Source organism: Triticum urartu, chromosome 4A (assembly GCF_056163025.1).
Source record: "Triticum urartu cultivar PI428250 chromosome 4A, HENAU_Tu73, whole genome shotgun sequence".
NCBI classification, from domain to species: domain Eukaryota; kingdom Viridiplantae; phylum Streptophyta; class Magnoliopsida; order Poales; family Poaceae; genus Triticum; species Triticum urartu.
This window is the reverse complement of record NC_141876.1, coordinates 199539313-199553076: the sequence shown is the minus strand read 5'-3', so window position 1 is coordinate 199553076 and position 13764 is coordinate 199539313.

Below are 13764 nucleotides of genomic sequence, written 5' to 3'. Positions count from 1 at the left end.
CTTTGGAGCATATCACTAAGCATTTGAGCAAGAGCCTCATTAAGCAACACCTCATCCTTCCTTGATAGTATTGGCTTTTCCTATAGACTCAATGTGATCTTGGATCACTAAAATAGAAAATGTAGAGTCTTGAGCTTTGAGCTTGAGCCTATCCTTTGTCCTTAGCATCTTGAAGGGGTTTCACACCCTCTAGTCCATGCCACTTCACTGTTGAACTTATCTGAAACATACTAGATAAAAATGTTAGTCCAATAAGAGATATGTTGACATTAATTACCAAAACCACCTAGGGAGCACTTGTGCATTCAATCTCCCCCTTTTTGGTAATTGATGACAACATACACCAAAGCTTTAGATCAAGATATTAAGAGTAGTAAGTAAAGCTTTGGAAAGACATGTAACTTGCATAGGCTCCCCCTACATGTATGCAATCATGTGAATATGGAATATAGGAGCATGTGAATGCATAAACATGACAGAGTAAGCAATGTGTTACATGTATCTTGGCTATATGCATCAGAGAAAATGATGAAAATATGAGAAATGTACCTTCATGCTCATGAGTCCTTCTTGCAAACAGTATGTACATCAACAAGAAATTCTCATTCACATGACTGTGATGCATATACTTACCTTGTGGTGTTGAGTTGGCTTAGGATGGGATGAACCTGCATAAACAAGGTTAGATAACACAGATACACCTACTGACCAGAGCAAACAAGAGAGACCACAAGAGTACCAAGACTGGGATGACATGTAGAGTGAGTACTAAGTACCACATTGGATAAAGACATGTCCCCAAAGGTGAAGATATGCAATAAATTCAAGGATTTCCTTTCCTTAGATGCCTTGCTCCCCCTGAATCTAACAAGGGATATTTGGAGAAGACAGGGAACAGAAAATCAGAGCAAAAACAGAGCTCAAAGGAAATAAACAGACCTAATGCAATTGAGCAAATATGAACATGTCTTTCCCCTCTTGAAGACACGTGACTTCTCTCGTCTTGAACACCAAGCATCTGGGGTCTCTTTCTTCCCTAGAGTATTCTCTCCCCCTATATATATGATTAAGCTTTGATGTGATGATCTCTCTCCCCCTTTGACATCAATTTCCAAGAAGGGTTCTTCTGGATTTTTTGTCATGATGGGTTTGGTCCTTGAGTCACAGAACAAAGAAGCAATTTGAGTAGGATGCTGGTCGAGGAGAAGATTCATTGATTGAAGCTGGATCAAAAAGAATTCAGAAACAAGTGGCAAGATGTTTTTCCTATAGTGAAATCGGTAGCAACGAGTTTGGTGCTTCGGTGGCACCGAAAGGGTATGGTTGGACCGAAGTAAACAGCCCGGTGTGACCGAGTTCATCGCAGAGAAAACACTTGTCACCTCAGCTCACTAGACAAGTACGATCTCACAAGGATTTGCAAGGAATTTAATGCAGAACAGAAAATAAAAGAGAAGAAACTAAAAAGAATCTAGATGAAGTTTTTTTGAAGAGGGAAACAAATATGCATGAGACAAATGCAAGAGCACAGAAAAGAACACAAGAGAACTTCATCTAGAATTGGGCAAACATCCGATTTGCCAGCATCCGATTAGTATATGATGTTGCCACATCAATAGAGCAAACCTAATATTGGAGTATGCTAGCCCTCCACCGGCGCGCCGCTTCAAATGGCGGAGGAAGTGAGAGGTCGCGTCACCTTGTGTCCAGATCTGAGATGCCACGTGTACCAGATGAATGACTCCAAGTTCGACCACCATGATGCTAGGTGCGAGCCAAGGAACAATGTTGAATGACTCCAAGTTCCTACATTGGTCGTCTGATTCATAGATAGAATGCTATAGGATTTTTTTCCTATGTAATCATGTTTTAATTGTCAATCTAGCATCCACTCCAACTTTTGTTTCACTTCCTTTGTTCCTAGATTGACAGTAGCTGGCCATTCCCAGAGAATCAATTGTGGTTCAAAGCAAGCATTTCCAACACCGAGGATTTGTTGAGTTGAAGTTCATTTCATTGCTTGTTATTTGTTGTTTGATGAAAACTTTAGTATTTATAATGTATCCTCGTAGTCATTGTGGGTTGATGACTTGTTGTATGTAATAAAATGATATTCCTGCGATAAATTTACTAAATTTATGAATGGCTTTCGAATCGCTTCTCTAAGTGGGTGCTGCGACGAGGCAAAAAAATATTTTCTGAATACATAATTGTACGTGCATTGCAATAGGTTATCGGATGAGGCCAATCAACAATAGTACACTATTTGTACTAGCTTCACATGCTGCACTATCTCTACATCTACGTACGTAATACAACAAGTTTCAAACTTGAGACGAGCCACCCATCCTCACAAAGAACACTTTTTAACCTAGCACAAACTCCAGGAAATTTGGCCATGGTGTGAGGTGGGACATATGTTAATGTGTTCGCTGTACGTAACCAGCACCTCGAATCCTCGATACTACTACTATAAGAAGTAGGAGTAGTAGGGTGGCATGGGCCAGAACAAGCATTCACATGCAGGAGTACGACACACGCCACCAGCATGACTTCCATCTGATACCATATTTGTTGGAGTCCGTGCTACATCAATCTCTTCAACCTCGTCGTTTCTCTAACTCAGCCATCGCGCGGCGGGCAAGGTGGGTGTTTGCCGATAGTTGGTTTCCTCAACTGCGGTCCCACTTGTAAGGCCAACTCCAAAGCACGACCCCAAACGGACCTCCATTTTTCCCGGATTCTGTCCATTTGGGTAGGGCAATGGGGTCATGTCCGGGCCATTTCTCGGATGCGGTGGCCATGCGCCGAACGCACGGATGCATCCCGGCCGCATACATTTTTCTTTGCAAACACATATTTTTTTCATCATTGATTTTTTGGTACATGGAAATACATCACCAAAATTTTGACTAGAAAAACAAGAACCACAAGAATACATTTTAGAAGATATCCAACTTCCATAACTGCTCATGTAAGTTGGATTAGTGCCTTCGCAATGCATTCATTGTTGATCTGTGGAGGCTCAATCCTGCGTTCTTCTTTCTTCTTCGAGTGTAAAGAAGTAGACGTGTGTAGCCTCTATTCTATGAACAAGTGCACTAGTCTCATCTCTAAGCCTCTATGCTAGCTAAAAGTGCTAGAACATCTACTAAATTGCGCTCTATCAATATATCGTTTTAATCTTCTTCCCAATACCTAAACTTGCATCCATTCTACACAGTAAAATTTTAAGTTAGCACAACTAGTCTAATCAAAGAGCACAACTGAAGATTTGGTCGAGTTCTTCCTCCTTTTGCCGACACGTGGGATATCCAGCATCCAGGTCGTGTCATGCAAGAAAATAGAGTGGTAGGTGAAGCCACGTGATGTGCATCTTGGGATAAACTATAAATAGAATCTTACTACTCTTGAGTAAATCGAAAAGCGGCCACCGAAGATCTTTATGGGATTTGTTTTTCATCACCAGCACGTCGAGGTGAAAGCTGTGCAGGTTCAGTGGGTCCTCTTGCGTTTTCACTGACATGTGGGACCGCATATGAGCAAACATACGATGGGCTCCGCGCGTCTGCTGGCAGGCTGAGAAGAGAGATAGAGGAGGGCTGAGCACGGACTCCAGGAAATTTGTTCTATGTAACCAACACCTCGATATAGTGGGGGTGGTATGTGCCATAACTAGAATTCATGTCTAGCAGTACGATACACGCCACCCACACGAGTCCCATCCGACACCAATTTTCTTGGAGTCTGTGCTAGCTACAGCCATCTCTTCTCCCTCCTGTTTTCTCAGCCATCACGCGGTGGGCGTGGTGGGGGTTTTCCGATAGTCGGTTTGCTCAACGCGGTCCCACTTGTAAGTGAAAATGCAACACATCACACATTCCCCCTTGAGCGGCGTGCTGGACAAACTGTGTGGGGGTGCGATGCGAACACGCCAGGCTTTTCCTTTTGAACTTGTAACTTGTAAAATTTGGTTCTGCTCCATGAGGCGACCGATAGATATAAATAATAATTTTCCCTAGAGTAATGAGAAGTTTGGTTCTGGCGCGGTTCATGCATGGAGTACGTAGGAAAATTGAATTACTAGTAGTACCATATACTACTACATGGATTTTACGGAAAGATAAAGATACATACGGATCCATCAACGACATCCTCACGCCCTAGTGCACCGTGTCACCAACCGACGTGTGAGGAGCAGCGACATTGGTGGCAATCTCAATGTGCTTCTGAACAATGTCGTCCAAGGTTGCCCTGCGGTCCAAGAAGGCCAGCATCCTATCGTCCTCCTCTTGCATGTAGTAGTCCTTGTGGACGATTTGCGTGTAGTCGTGGGTGATTATGTCGATGGTGTCTTGCTGCGCCAGGCGCTGCGCGGCGAGCGCGACCTCGAGGTGGACAATCTCCGGCGCGACGGCCAGCAGTCGCAGGGCCACCAGTGCGTCGAAGAGGTTGTCACCATAGAAGCCGTTGAGGGTGGCAAGCATCGAAGAGCCTGGGCATGTGGGTTGGAGGCGTACGTCAAGGTCGTTCGCGAGCTTCTTGACGACAGTGAACTTGTCGAGGATGCCGACGAGGACCTCGTCGAACAAGGAGACGAAGCTGTCGTCCAAGCGGCCCCTCGCCCTGGCGGCCTCAAGCACTACCTGGAGACTTTCCTTGGTGCCGGGCCGCAGGCCGACGTCGTGGACCATCTGGCACAGCCAGCTGATGCTCGCGCTCATCGCCTCCATGGGTCTAGCTTCTAGTCAACTGATCTTGCAATTGGAGTGATCACTCTTGCCCTTGGGTGCGTAGGTGCGTAGGATTTCGTAGATTGGACTGGCGGGAGCCTTTATATGAGAAGTGCAGGCTGCATTGAATTCACGTGCGTGTTGGCTATCTACTCCTCGCCCCTCTACTGCACCTGCCTTTGGCTGTATGACAGGTTGGCCAGCCACCCGTTCGGCCCACGTGTCATACACCCAAAGGCAGGTGCAATAAGTCAATGAAGTTGCGTCCCCCTCCATGCCCGTGCATGCTTTCAATGACTTGAGACTACCAAACATCACATGCAGTGGTTAGTTCATTGCATGTAATCCTATTAAGTAGCAAAAAGACATTAAGTTACCTCGCCGATAGGAATAAAACAATACACCATGTATTTATTTACAGAGGGAGTAGTACATTTTTCGTGACATGAATTACTAGATATTGCTAGTCAAATACTAAATCCAGATGGATGTGGTAGTACTACTAAATCCAGATGGTGGTGCTAGTACTAGTAGTAGTAGTACTACCAATGTAGTAGCACTGTACTACCCGTTGGTCAAATTATTACGTGCTGCTCCTCACAGTGAAGTGACAAGACCCTATGCCGAAGATGAAACCTGAGTATAGGCACCGTGTTGGGCATACCATATTCAGCCTCACCGTCTACAGTCACTATCATCACGACTGTAGACCTAGCCTGCTTACAACTAGCCGTGTTCGACATAATTTGTCGTGCGTAGATGCCCGTGCATTGCAGGGAACACCAAGATTAGGGGGTGGACGGTGCCGGCAGTGGCCATCGCGCCAGATTTTTCCATGGCCTTCTAGATGTTGTGGGGAGGAGATATGGCTGATTATGAGAGACAAGGAGTTGTTTGTAAATAGGGAACAAGTGAGGCATCTTTTTATAAAACTGGAGAAGTTTGGTTTGTATGCGTCAGATCTAGATCCGACGGCTATTGGTGAAAGATGGCAGGCACAACATCATCACCAACTCCGGACCTGTTTGATTTGCAGGATTTTGAAAATGCAGGAATAGGGCACGACAATATTACAAGTTTCAAACTAATATTACAAATTTTAGGAGTAATGCTGCACCTACGAAGAGGGAATTACTAGGAAGTTTACGTAAGAACTTTCGTTACTTTAGGTGGATGCAGCATTATCGTACAAACTAAAATCCACCACCGTGACAAATCACTAATGGGCAAATAAGTTTTCGAGTCTTTGGCCACTTGATGTTTCAAAAACAAATTCAGATTCTGCGGACACTTTGTAATTTAGGCTTAGATGCTTGCGGTGATCAGCACACCATTCATTGTTGCGCCAGAGAAGGCCAAACCTCATTATCTTGAGCACACTTGCCTCCAGAACAAAGAGCCTGGCCAATTTATTCTCAGATGTTTTGCCTCGGTAGTCGATCAAATCAATTTCTGTAAGATGGAGATCAAGGCATTCGATGAGATTTTTATGGTGCAACACATTTTTCACTTTCGGGTCTTTTTTATCTGCAAAAGAAGAAAACATATTAGAGCAGCTGGTTGTATAAGATTCTCGTGTCATCAAGAGGTACCAATATCATTCGCTCATAGGATAGGTTTGGCTGGCTAGTGATATTTTTTCACTCTCTCTCTCTCTCTCTCTCTCTCTTTCTCTTTCCTCTCATTTACCTAGGAGTACGTGAAGATCTTGGGCATTTGTTGCCTTCCACTATGTGGCCGATGCCATAATACGCGTTGATGTCAAATCAAAAGATTTTGGCACCGCTCTCGCGATGTGAGAGAGTTGGCACCGCTGTGTACACAGACCCACATTTATAATCAAATCAATCAAACCAACTACACCAGCCTCTCACTCTCCCAAACAAGTGTTTTTATTGCCTCATCCCTCTCTCTCCCACGCAAGTGTTTTTTCATTGCGTGAGTTAATTTGGCACCAGAGCAAAGTAGGTGATCCAGATTGGGGCACCAGGTGAGCAACGGAGGGGCATCGATGCCAAATGCATCACAAGTGAATTTGGCACGTGTTTTGTCCTACATAGTGGAGGGCCGTTATAGCCCACTTTTGTACTACCTCTTATTTAGTATAAAATTTTGACTATATATTTATGTAAGAGAATGCCAATGCATGTCACTAAAAATTACACCATTTGAAATTATGTTCAAATACAAATCCAATGATATAGTTCTTAGTGACATGCATTAACATTTTGTCAGTTAAATCTATGGTCAAATTTTGGTACTACAAAATAGGAAGAGTAAACCAGGATGGAGGTAGTACTTGCTCTTAGGCTAACCATAGAGTTACTAGGGTAGTCTAAGTTACTTTCCACTATGACTAGCCTAGGCTACTATAGTAGTACAACAAAAAAACGATGTAGGTAATCACGTGAGAAAAAATACTAAAAACATTTCTTTTGGTGCAGTGCGTAGATGCAGTTTTGAACACTACACTTGTCATCGTGATTTGGGAAAATTACGAAAAAATTGAGCTACGTTGTGATTGCCGTTTACTAATAGGAAAGAAGTTTCACCTTGATGAGTAGCTTCTCCGTGCGCGGAAAGCATGTAAGGAATCCAACAACTTGATCCAGATTGGGGCCGATAGATTTTATTGCCAAGATCTTCACTGTGTGCGTAGACTGGGTCAAGCTTGTGGGAGTCATTTTCTAGAAGACGGTCATAAATACATCAAGAAGAAATTTAAAAATGTGAATTTCAAGAAGACGGAGAAGAAGATGAGTGTTGTACCTGAACGATTACAGATCCAATAAAGAGTTCGGAGAATTTGGCAGACGAGTGCACCAACGCTGTCAATTTCGGCGCGTCAATGACCCTGATTTTTGTTGGACCTTCTAGATCCGATACAAGCAATCTCTCAAGGAAAGGCACATTCTAAATGACCATAACATGGAACAACTGGAGTGATCTCTTCCCAATTGATGTCTTGTTGCGGGGCCAGCAAGACACATAAATCCATCGGAGATTCGTCAAGGCGATGTGGAGGCTAATGAACCCGTGGATCTGCTCAAGACAAAGGTACTCGAGCGCAATACAGCTACGGAGCAGGTGCTCCATAGCCTTCTTCGAGATGATAACGTCGAAGAGGTCAAGCTGCTTGAGTTGAGGGAGAAGAAGGGCGGGCACGGCATTAATCTGGGGAAGATAGCAGGAGCTGAAGCTGGCGCGGTGCAGCATTGGCGCGAGGTGGAGCACGGACGGCGGCAAAGAGTGAGATCATCCAGCTTCAAAGCTGAGCTCCTCAAGCTGATCTAGGGCGGGGGATAAGAACAACTCGTCGAACTTGGGTTGGACCTTGCAGTTGGTACTGAACATGCGGATGTCAAGGCGTCTGGCTGGCCCAGGGTGGGATTAAAGGATCTTGGAGACTGCGGCCATGCGTTTGGAATCCCCGTCGCAGAGGCAGTTTTCGACGGTGAGGTTGAGGGGGACGCAGCGCCAGAGGGGGCACCACCGTCGAGAGAGTAGGGCGGTCCGCACGACAGATTTGGTGGGGAGGAGGCCAATGATGACGAGCAGCATGTCGTCGGGGAGGCTGCTGATGAAGTCCAGGCTCTCCGGATGCGGTTTTGGCTCAAGCCTCCTCCTCTTGTTGGTTTCCTCGCCGTCCATCTCAACCGGCGGCGACGCCGGTGTACACGTGTGCTGGTGTGTGTTGTGTGCTGGGTGTGCGCAAGTGCGTCCTTCTGTGCATGCTACCGTGCAGTGGTGAATTGTGCGCGAGTGCGTTGTAACATCCCAAAATTCTAAATTTTGGAATGTTATAATAAACAGATAGATTTGATTGATTGTTTGATTGATTGTGTGCAATTGAGTGAAATTTCGAAACCTTTTTGAAAGTTAAATGAGAGGGAATAAAAGGACTTTCCCAAACTTTCATTTTCCATTCGTGATCTCCATGAATTCAAATTCTTTTCACCACGAAACCCTCGAGAGAAGATGACATGACTTCTTCCATTTATTTAAATGACAAGGGGTGTTGAAAATATTTGAATTTCATTTGGAAAATATTTCCAATTCTGAAACTTTATGCAACTCAATGATTTTCACGAGAGGAGATAAAATGACTTCTTCAAATTATATGAAATATGAGTTGGGAGTTTCAAAGGATCAAATTCAAAGTCTTTTTGGAATTATTTTTCAATTTCGAGTTATTTGGATTTTATTCAAATCATTTTTATCCAAAAATAAAATACATGGAAAATAGGGTAACATGATTCCGTACAACAGAAAATTGGAGAGAAATAAATTTGATTTCTTTTTGGTATTTTTTAAAATGATTTTTATTGGATTTTATTAGACCAGTAGCACTCTTTGAATTATCTAGATTTGTCAGGATTTTATTTGGCATTATAAAAATGTCCATGTTGTAGAAAATCTTTTTCTGTAAATTTTGGTATATTATATGCCTATATAAAATATTTATTTTATTTTTGTTATTCGGTTTTCCTTCTGTTTCTATTAAAAAAACTGTACGTGCAACCCATATTTATTTATCGCCTACATGCGCAGTATAGCAGCTTCTGGCGCTCCATTGTTTTCTCTTAGACAGGCCAGGCCCAGTCAGCCTTTTCCTTTTCAGATTTTATTTTCCTTTGGCAAAAAAATGCAGCATGTACGGCCGATGGGCTTTAGGCCGTGCGAGGCGCTTAGCTCTTCTCTTCTGTTTCATTTATATTGGTCTTATATATAGTCCCACATTGCCTAGCCTTTGACATCTAAACCTCTTTTCCACCAATAAATATAGACCTATAGAGCCTCGAAAAATCATCCGATTCGGATTAAATAAATATTTTGGTTTGACTAGATTCATTTAAGAAAAATATTTTTCTCCTCTCCGGCGCGACTTCTGGAAGTTGTCTCCTCTCTCCAAAGTCGTCTTTTCTCCGCCTTATAAAGGTATCTTTCTTTATACTTCCGTAGTTTATTATTTCTAGACTAATACGATAAAATAATTAGATTATCAATTAGTCTACGTATTTATACATTAAACTCTAGCCGTAGCTATTTTCTTCCATAAAACAGCTTGACCCTGATTTTTCAAATAGCCATAACTTTTTACTCGTTCATCCAAATTAGATGAAACCAACGCCTGTAGCTACGTCTTGTTTTTACCTATCCAGTGAACCTGTCACATCAACTTTTTGAAATTTTTAAATTTCGAATTTTGTTCAGATTTATATTCAAACTTGTTTAGATCATAACTTGAGTTTTATAACTCCGATTTAGTTGATTCTTTTTGCAAATCGAAGCTCTTGACCTAAACTTTCTGATAAGGCCAAATTCACATAATTTTGGTACTGTTAGAAATTGTTTTATGTTGCAAGAGTTATTTGATTGGTTCTGATGTTTTTCGAACTGCCTTCTTCGTTCTTCCCGATCTTCTGAGTGATTGCTTATGTGTGGTTAATATTGCTTGCTCATGATAGATTGAACGGAGTGTGACGAGTAGAACTATCAAGAGTTATGAGTGCGAATCATCTTCATCAACATTGCAGGCAAGTTCACACTTTGATCATATCCCTTTCATACCCAGTGTTTATGCATTAGTTTCACCCTCAAATATTGCATGAGTAGGATTGATAACATGTGGGTATTGGGAAGTAGTTGATGAGGTAGGAATCTATTGCTCTGCATTCAAACCTTGGGAGTTACTATTATGTTATGCTTATATTGCCATGCTATGCTCGTAGACGTGGATTGGGTTTGAGAGTATTTCATGACAGATGTGAGATTGTTAATTAATGGTTTACTTAAGGTGGCAACTTTAACACACATCTGGGTGGATTGAGGCACCTGGGTATTCCAGTGATTGCCTGTCTAGGAACCTGGGTATTCCAGGATTGCCTGTTTTTTATGGACCGCCACCCAGGCTCATAGGGATCATGATATTATTCATACTAGAAACTTCCGTGTGCAGCCACAAGATATTATGGGCTCTAGAATAGTTGATTAAGTCGTGTGAACTCTTACAGTGGTAGACTAGCAGATGTAGGGGTTGTAGGTGGTATGGTCTACCCATCGTAAGGTGCAAACGCTTCTGAAAGACTATGTCCCGGTCATCCGTTTCTCAAACACCATGTAGTGCGAGAAATCCAACGGAGGAGATCGAGTCTTGTGGGGAAAAGTGCGCAAACCTCTGCAGAGTGTATAAACTAATCATGATTAGCCATGTCCCCGGTTATGGACCTTTTGAGTATCTAGTACTTGGATTATCATGTGAATCTCATCATGTTACTTTAAATTAATTTTGTTGGGTTTAATGATGTTACTTAATTGGGATTGAGAATGCTGTCAGCCATTCTCAATGTTCAACAACCACCATGATAGTTAAATAAAAAAATTATTCCTTTGCAGTAGGGAAAAATTGGTTTTTTCGCAAAAACATTATAACCATAGAGCTTTTCCACCAGCCAATATGCATGTAGAGATAGCCATTGTTCATCATTTCTCTCTATGGTGTGAATTTGCCAGTACATTCAATGTACTGACCCTTTGTGGCTGCAACGTCTCATGTTGCAGGAATCTTACGACGAGTAAGTGATACGTTAGGGTTACGATTTCTACACTCAACTTTGCCGTTGATGTTGATGGGAATCCACAACCTTGTTACTTCCGCTATTTGGATTGAGGTAATAGTATTTGTGTTACTTTTACATGTGATTTACCTCTGTTATAAATCCTCGAGTACTGTGTGTCAGCATACCGATCCAGGGATGACACTTAAGCACAGAGACGTGATCCATTCGGGTCGGGTCGGTACAAGATGGTATCAGAGCACATGTTGACTATAGGACGTGACCCTAGAAACTGGCAAGCCCATAGCAAATATTTTTCTCTACAACTTTCCCTTTCAAAAAGATCTTTTACCTCTCTTCTCTTCTGAGCTTATTCAAAAATTCCCTTTTAGTGAGACCATATCCCTTTTCCCTTTGGATCACTCAAAGATTCGACGGATAAGACCACTCCAAGAAGTACACGATATTGGACAACTAAGACCGTTCGGAATGAAGAGGATTTTACTGTGTATCTGAATAATGGAAAATACAACGGTTGAAGACTCTGAAGACTAGGAGAATTTGAAGGCTCTGAAGAATCCCTAGATTTGTATGACCTAGGAAGGCTACCCTTATGGAACTTGACAGATTATGGAAGTTGTCAATGCCCGAGATCAGGGTGTATCGGAGAAAGACCGGAGCATGGAGAGTTAAAAACTTAAAGTTCTATCAAGGAAAACCCTAAGGCAGGAGATATCAACTATGGAGAGATAGCTCATGGAAATGACAAGAGCAGAAACACAGCTATCCATGATGTTATCGCCCGCTTATGCTATTGTCACCGTGCTGAGTTACGCATGCATATGCATGGAAGGATTGGATGGTAGAAGGCTGATGGAGCATCTATCAGCAAGAGGTGAAGTTTTAACCTTAGCTCGTGTATCACCAGGATCTGTAGTATTACATCAAGGATTTTAAGATGGACCTGCAGGAAGCCATATTTGACGAGAAAGCATTTCGTGAAGAACTTAGGAGCAAGAAGCTGAAGCAGCCAAGCTAGCAGAATAAAACCTTGAGATACAGGAGATTCGACAGGAACTGATGGATAGTAGGACCATGGTTCATGCGAAGGATGTTGAAACCAGAAGTTTGGAACGCAACTCCAGAATATTAAAGGACGTCACGAGAGACTTTGCGTCAACATGAATGATCTGGCAAAAGAACTTGAGAAAGACAAGCATGATCGGAAGAAGCCATTGGAGGCATGAACAAGGATTGAAGAGTTTGGAGACATTGAAGATTTATTGACCTTTAGAAGACCAAACCCCTGTTATATACCTATGTTAGATGCGACGTTTGTGAGCTGTCATTTGTTTGATGTTTTTTTCGACAGCCACAAATAAAATCTGTCTTTTCAAAACTTTTGTTTGTATTGTATCCCTCTCTATCTCTCTTATCTCACCCCAAACCCATGGACCCAATAGAGGATGAATGAAGATGAGCTTATATTTTCTGGACCGATAAGTCAATTGGAGACGGACCGATGGATTCAAAACATGGAGGATCACATGAAGAATAACTCTGTAGTCGGAAAGGATATGACCCAACATGCTCTTCAGTGCTTTGAGGTGCTACTACTTGGTGGAGGATGTACCAAAACATCAATGGATGGCAAGGAGTAACCACTTGGAAAGAATTTAAGTTGACTCTGCCAAAGTCTCGGCTTGTGTCCTAGAAGTTGAAGCCTTATGGACACGATATGAAGAAACCTTGTGCATGCAAGATTTGTGGAGAAATAGGACACACCCATAAAGAACACAAGGATGAATGCCCTAATTGTGAAGGAAGTCACCCAGTTGAAGAATGCCCAACTAGGCAGATTACTTGTTTCTTGTGTGAAGGGACTACCCACTATCCTGCTCAGTGTCACATTTACCCCATGGTACAACGATCCATCCAGCAGAAGAAAGAAGTAATGAAAGGATCCCTCATGGAAATTTTAGTAGAAGCTGTGATGAAGGAAGGGATGGAGGACACACCTAAAGAAGACCCGAGTAAACCCTGCACTAAGTCTTGCTATTCATGTGGAGAAGAAGGACACATCTCCCAAAATTGTTTGAATGGGGATCTAGTAGAATTCCCGACAGAGGAAGTAGAATATGACCCACAGGAAATAGAAGCCCTGATTGGAATGGAAAAGTACATGAAGAGAAACCGATTGGAGCCCAGGAGGGACCTGAGTCATATCACCTGTTACAGGTGCAAGGAGTCAGGGCACTACCTCAACAGTTGCCCAAAAAGGAAACCTCGATACTTGTCAGAAGTAATATGTTTTAGTTGTAATGGAGCAGGGCACTTTGCCAGGGAATGCCCCAAGGAGAAGGAAACTTGTGCTAGATAGTTGAGTTTGCAACAAAAGAAATGGAGTAGTAGAAGTGAGAACATTTTCTTTTATATTGAGGAGTTGAGTTGAGACATGTAATGGAAAAGCGAGA